Source organism: Calonectris borealis, unplaced genomic scaffold (genome assembly GCF_964195595.1).
Source record: "Calonectris borealis unplaced genomic scaffold, bCalBor7.hap1.2 HAP1_SCAFFOLD_329, whole genome shotgun sequence".
NCBI lineage: Eukaryota > Metazoa > Chordata > Aves > Procellariiformes > Procellariidae > Calonectris > Calonectris borealis.
This window is the reverse complement of record NW_027441711.1, coordinates 17,501-24,160: the sequence shown is the minus strand read 5'-3', so window position 1 is coordinate 24,160 and position 6,660 is coordinate 17,501.

Here is a 6,660-nt window from a genome sequence, read left to right as displayed (position 1 = left end):
GGGGTAGACCTGGCCTCCCCCGGTGCAGGCGGCGGCAGTCTCCGGCGCACGGGGGTAGACCTGGCCTCCCCCGCCGCGGGGGGTAGACCTGGCCTCCCCGCCCCGGGGTAGACCTGGCCTCCCCCGGTGTTGGGGTAGACCTGGCCTCCCCCGCCGCGGGGGGTAGACCTGGCCTCCCCGCCCCGGGGTAGACCTGGCCTCCCCCGGTGCAGGCGGCGGCAGTCTCCGGCGCACGGGGGTAGACCTGGCCTCCCCCGGTGTTGGGGTAGACCTGGCCTTCCCCGCCGCGGGGGTAGACCTGGCCTCTCCGGCGCAGGCGGCGGCAGTCTCCGGCGCCCGGGGGTAGACCTGGCCTCCCCGGCCCGGGGTAGACCTGGCCTCCCCCGCCGCGGGGGTAGACCTGGCCTCCCCCGCCGCAGGCGGCGGCAGTCTCCGGCGCCCGGGGGTAGACCTGGCCTCCCCCGGTGTTGGGGTAGACCTGGCCTCCCCCGCCGCGGGGGGTAGACCTGGCCTCCCCGCCCCGGGGTAGACCTGGCCTCCCCCGGTGCAGGCGGCGGCAGTCTCCGGCGCACGGGGGTAGACCTGGCCTCCCCCGCCGCGGGGGGTAGACCTGGCCTCCCCCGCCGCGGGGGTAGGCCTGGCCTCCCCGGCGCAGGCGGCGGCAGTCTCCGGCGCCCGGGGGTAGACCTGGCCTCCCCCGCCGCGGGGGGTAGACCTGGCCTCTCCCGCCGCAGGCGGCGGCAGTCTCCGGCGCCCGGGGGTAGACCTGGCCTCCCCCGCCGCGGGGGGTAGACCTGGCCTCCCCCGCTCGGGGGTAGACCTGGCCTCCCCCGCCGCGGGGGTAGACCTGGCCTCCCACGCCGCAGGCGGCGGCAGTCTCCGGCGCCCGGGGGTAGACCTGGCCTCCCCCGCCCGGTGTTGGGGTGCCGTCCCCCGTCCCCCCGCGTTTATTCTTTTTTTTTTTTTTAACTTTTATTTATGTATGTATGTAGGTACGTACGTACGTACGTATGTATGTAATCATCGATTGGTACCTCGGGCGCAAATTGTTAATTCAAAAGGTGATAAGCGACCCTTCACATTTTCATTTAATTTACAACTAACTCTTGCACGTACTCTTGCCAAATTTATCTATTACAGCCGTCTTTATTAAAGAATTAACAGTAATTACTAACAGGTACTCATCGGCCCCACCTTCCCTCTCTCTCCCTTTCCCGTCCGTCACCTCTTGGCGTGCCCGAAAGAGAGGAATGCAGATTTGGTAAAGAAATCCGATCCTTCGTTATTGATGTGTCCATAGCCATGTTTATGTTTTGGGATCTCTTCAATGAACCCAATGGTTTATTTCATTGGTTCGATAAATTAAGTCTTCCTTAATTTTTAACGTCGATTCATTTCCTTCATTTCCGCACGAAGGAATTCATTCATCGTCGTCGAATACCTCGGTCCTAAGCGAGGGATAGAAACGTCGGTCACCGAATCGCTAGTCACTTGACCTTGACCTTAATTTACCCGGGGTCAGTTCTTGGTGCGCAGGGGATTGAGGAGTATTTGTACACGCGTCTTAACAAAGCAGGTCGAGCGTTATCGAGATTCTCCAATCGGCCCCGTTTTATTTTTCCGGGGGTATCGTCCACCTAGCCGTGCTAAAAGAAAATTAATTTTACCAGAATTTGATTGATTTCTTTTTCCCTACGGAAACCGATACGGACAATAACTCTTGTGTGACGCAGTGCTCGCTCTCCTGCATTAAAAGCCCTTTAAATCCCAGAAACGGGCGGGGGGTGGGGGAATTACGCCCACACGCACGCACACGCACGCATGCCCCCACTCCCCATCGCCCACCGCGGGCAGGAAGACGGGGACAGGGTGGCCCTTGTATCAGACCCGCTTAAATCTCGAATCACCCCCCCGGTTCCCCACCTCCCCACACACCCCCCGGACGGGAGACGGCGGCAGCCCGGTCCAGCCGGACCCGGAGCACGGAGGGGCCGTCAGGTCTACCCGGCTCCGGGGCCGGCGGCGGCCGTCAGGTCTACCCGGCTCCGGGGCCGGCGGCGGCCGTCAGGTCTACCCGGCTCCGGGGCCGCCGGCGGCCGTCAGGTCTACCCGGCTCCGGGGCCGGCGGCGGCCGTCAGGTCTACCCGGCTCCGGGGCCGGCGGCGGCCGTCAGGTCTACCCGGCTCCGGGGCCGGCGGCGGCCGTCAGGTCTACCCGGCTCCGGGGCCGGCGGCGGCCGTCAGGTCTACCCGGCTCCGGGGCCGGCGGCGGCCGTCAGGTCTACCCGGCTCCGGGGCCGGCGGCGGCCGTCAGGTCTACCCGGCTCCGGGGCCGCCGGCGGCCGTCAGGTCTACCCGGCTCCGGGGCCGCCGGCGGCCGTCAGGTCTACCCGGCTCCGGGCCAGGCGGCGGCCGTCAGGTCTACCCGGCTCCGGGCCAGGCGGCGGCCGTCAGGTCTACCCGGCTCCGGGGCCGCCGGCGGCCGTCAGGTCTACCCGGCTCCGGGGCCGGCGGCGGCCGTCAGGTCTACCCGGCTCCGGGGCCGGCGGCGGCCGTCAGGTCTACCCGGCTCCGGGGCCGGCGGCGGCCGTCAGGTCTACCCGGCTCCGGGGCCGGCGGCGGCCGTCAGGTCTACCCGGCTCCGGGGCCGCCGGCGGCCGTCAGGTCTACCCGGCTCCGGGGCCGCCGGCGGCCGTCAGGTCTACCCGGCTCCGGGGCCGGCGGCGGCCGTCAGGTCTACCCGGCTCCGGGGCCGCCGGCGGCCGTCAGGTCTACCCGGCTCCGGGGCCGCCGGCGGCCGTCAGGTCTACCCGGCTCCGGGGCCGCCGGCGGCCGTCAGGTCTACCCGGCTCCGGGGCCGCCGGCGGCCGTCAGGTCTACCCGGCTCCGGGGCCGGCGGCGGCCGTCAGGTCTACCCGGCTCCGGGGCCGGCGGCGGCCGTCAGGTCTACCCGGCTCCGGGGCCGGCGGCGGCCGTCAGGTCTACCCGGCTCCGGGGCCGCCGGCGGCCCTCAGGTCTACCCGGCTCCGGGGCCGGCGGCGGCCGTCAGGTCTACCCGGCTCCGGGGCCGGCGGCGGCCGTCAGGTCTACCCGGCTCCGGGGCCGGCGGCGGCCGTCAGGTCTACCCGGCTCCGGGGCCGGCGGCGGCCGTCAGGTCTACCCGGCTCCGGGGCCGGCGGCGGCCGTCAGGTCTACCCGGCTCCGGGGCCGCCGGCGGCCGTCAGGTCTACCCGGCTCCGGGGCCGGCGGCGGCCGTCAGGTCTACCCGGCTCCGGGGCCGGCGGCGGCCGTCAGGTCTACCCGGCTCCGGGGCCGCCGGCGGCCGTCAGGTCTACCCGGCTCCGGGGCCGCCGGCGGCCGTCAGGTCTACCCGGCTCCGGGGCCGGCGGCGGCCGTCAGGTCTACCCGGCTCCGGGGCCGGCGGCGGCCGTCAGGTCTACCCGGCTCCGGGGCCGCCGGCGGCCGTCAGGTCTACCCGGCTCCGGGGCCGCCGGCGGCCGTCAGGTCTACCCGGCTCCGGGGCCGGCGGCGGCCGTCAGGTCTACCCGGCTCCGGGCCAGGCGGCGGCCGTCAGGTCTACCCGGCTCCGGGGCCGGCGGCGGCCGTCAGGTCTACCCGGCTCCGGGGCCGGCGGCGGCCGTCAGGTCTACCCGGCTCCGGGCCCGGCGGCGGCCGTCAGGTCTACCCGGCTCCGGGCCCGGCGGCGGCCGTCATGTCTACCCGGCTCCGGGCTCGGCGGCGGCCGTCAGGTCTACCCCTTTTCGGAGCCCGTGGGGCCGCCTGCGGTACCCGGCGACCGCGGGTTGTTGGTTGCGTAGCGTCCGGCGATAAGGGCGGCCAAGTCTACCCGGCTCCGGCGGGACTTGGTCGCCTTGCCGGGGCCGAGGGGTAGACGTGTTGTCCCCGCTGCTTCGTCGGAGCTGCCGAAGGGGTCGCTGTTTTTCGCTGCCTCCAGTTACGTCATCGTAAAAGTCGGCGTGGTTGGCGCGCCTCCCCGGTGCGCAGAGGCGCCGCTCTTGGAGCTTGCCGGCGGCGGGGACGTGCCGGTCCGTACTATAGGAGCGAGCCGTGACTCGTCTCCAGAGCAGCGCTCGTCAGCGGCTGCAAGGCCCGCGGTTCTGCCAGCAAAGTGGGGTGCTCGGCGGCCGTCGTGGCGGTTCCCTCGGTGGTCCGGCCCAGCTTCCAGTCTCTTCGGTCCGGCCATCTCCCAGCGCTTGCCCGACAAGCCAGCCCAGCGTGTCCGAGGGGTCGGGAGCTGCGGAGAGCCGGAGCCGGCGGCCGGCTCCGGCGGCCGTTGCCGACCGGCACGAGGCATAAGGCCGGATCCCGCAGGGCAGGGCAAAGACTCGAACGCACCCAGCCGGGGCCCAGTGATGGTGAAGGTCACTGCCGGAGGCAGACGGCCGGGGGGCGTCGAGCCTGCCGCGGCTTACTCCCGGCTCCAGAGGGCCCGGTTGGTGGGACGACCGAGGTTGGCGGCACCTCGTCCCTTTGTGCCAGCCTTAAGCTGGAGCCCGCGAAGCGGGCGGAGAGAGCGGCGGCCGGCTCCCGGCCAGCCGAACGCAGACGGCCGGGGGGTGCCGAGCCTGCCGCGGCTTCCCCCCCCCGGCCCCCCGAGGGCCCAACTGACGGCGCAGGCGGGGCGGCGGCGTCCCGTTTTCACCGGTGCGAGCCCTCCGCGGGCAGCTGGTGGTGTCAGGCGGGCCCGGTGACGGGACTGCGGCGTGCAGGCGAGGCGGCGGCGCCTCGTCCTCGTTTCCCCCGGGAGAAGCGGTTCCCCGCGGGGCAGGGCAAAGACCGGCGGCCGGTGGCGGTCGCCGGCACTCGAACGCTGGAAGGCCGGGGGAGCCGAGCCTCCCTCGGCCCCGGGGGGCCCGATGATGGCAAAGGCGGGTGCTGGCACCGTTCCGGGGCAGAGGTGCCCGCGAGTGCCCAGCCCACCAGGGCTGCCGCCGGCTGCCGAGGGCCGTGTGATGGAGACGGGCAAGGTGGCGGCGCCTTGTCCTTTTTCTCCGGCCTTAAGCTGGAGCCCGCGAAGCGGGCAGAAACACCGGCAGCCGAATGCAGACAGCCGGGGGGTCTCGAGTCGGCCGCGGCTTGCCCCGGCCCCCGAGGGCCCGGTGATGGTGCAGGCGGGGCGGCGGCGCCTCGTCCTCTTTTTTGCTGGCGCGAGTCCTGGTAGCAGGAGGGCTCGCTGGGAAGGTCTGCACTCGTACGGGCGAGGTGGCGGCGCCTCGCCCTTCCGAACTTCTCCAGCCCTAAGCTGGAGCCCGCGCAAGCGGGAAGAAAAGGGCGGCCGGTCCCTGCGGCCGGCAGCCGAAGGCAAGTGGCCGCGGGCGTCGAGCCTTGAGCGGCTTTTCCCGGCCCCCGTTACCCGGGGATGGCACGGGTGAGGCGCGGTGCCTCTTAGTCTTCTTCGGCCTTCTCCTCCCCCGGGGTAAGCGGTTCCCCGGGGCGCAGGGCAAAGACCGGTACCGGTGGCCGGCACTCGAACGCTGGAAGACCGGGGGAGTCGAGCCTGCCGCGGCTTTCCCTCGGTCCCGTTGACCTCGCTCAAGGGAATCGATGCGCGGAGCGGGTGGCCGGCGGCACCTCCCGCTCCCCCCCTTCAGTCGACCCAGACCCGCAGGCAGCGCCTGCAGAGGTGTTCCTGGGCGCGTCGGAGACGCTTCACGGCGGGCCGGCTCTGCCGGTGACCAGGCCGCCGTTGCGGCTCTCCGGAGACGCTGCCCCCTCGCTCGCACGCAGAGCCCCGCGTTCCGCCGCCCGCCCCGCCCGGGGCGGCGGCGAGCGCGCGCGGCCGTCGCTGTCCCAGGACCGTGGCCGTGGGGCCCGCGCTTCCTCTCCCGATCGAGGTGGCACCCAGGGCGCGTCGGAGACGCTTCACGGCGGGCCGGCTCTGCCGGTGACCAGGCCGCCGTTGCGGCTCTCCGCAGACGCTGCCCTCTCGCTCGCACGCAGAGCCCCGCGTTCTGCCGCCCGCCCCGCCCGGGGCGGCGGCGAGCGCGCGCGGCCGTCGCTGTCCCAGGACCGTGGCCGTGGGGCCCGTGCTTCCTTTCCGTCTCTCCTCTCCCCTTTCCCTTCCTGATCGATGAGGCCTTTCGGGTCGCGTCGGAGAGGGCCCCCGGCGGGCCGGCTCTTCCGTGCTCCCCGTAACAGGGAGCCACGGCGGTGTCCGGTGTTCAGGCCGGGCGGTCTCCTTTCCACTTCGCTTCCCGTCGCATGCGAGGTGTTGTCCTGCTGCCCCGAGCGACGGGGTTCCTCGGGCTTCTTTACCGAACCGGGCTGTGTGACGGCCGCGTGGCCCCGCGAGCTCTCAGGTGTCCTATCGCACGCGAGGCGCCGGTGCCGGCCTCGGTCCGGGTACCCGCGGGTGCCGGCCGCGAGCAGCGCTGGGCGGCGGGGCGGCCGAGCCAGAAAAGCCACCGGGGACGAGAAGGCGAGCGTGGGGCCGCACCCGCCCGGGTGGGCCCCGAGGCGTGCCGCGGGCGGCCGGGGGGCGTCCCCCGCCGCCGCTGCCGCCGCCGTCGCGTCGGCTCTCGGTGCCGCATCCCCGCCCGCTGCGGAGCGAGCCGCCCCGGCAGGGGCCTGGGTCCCGGGGTCGCGCCCGCCTCGTCGGGTCGCTGTCTCCTCTAGCACGTCCGGTGCTCCCGCGGCAGGG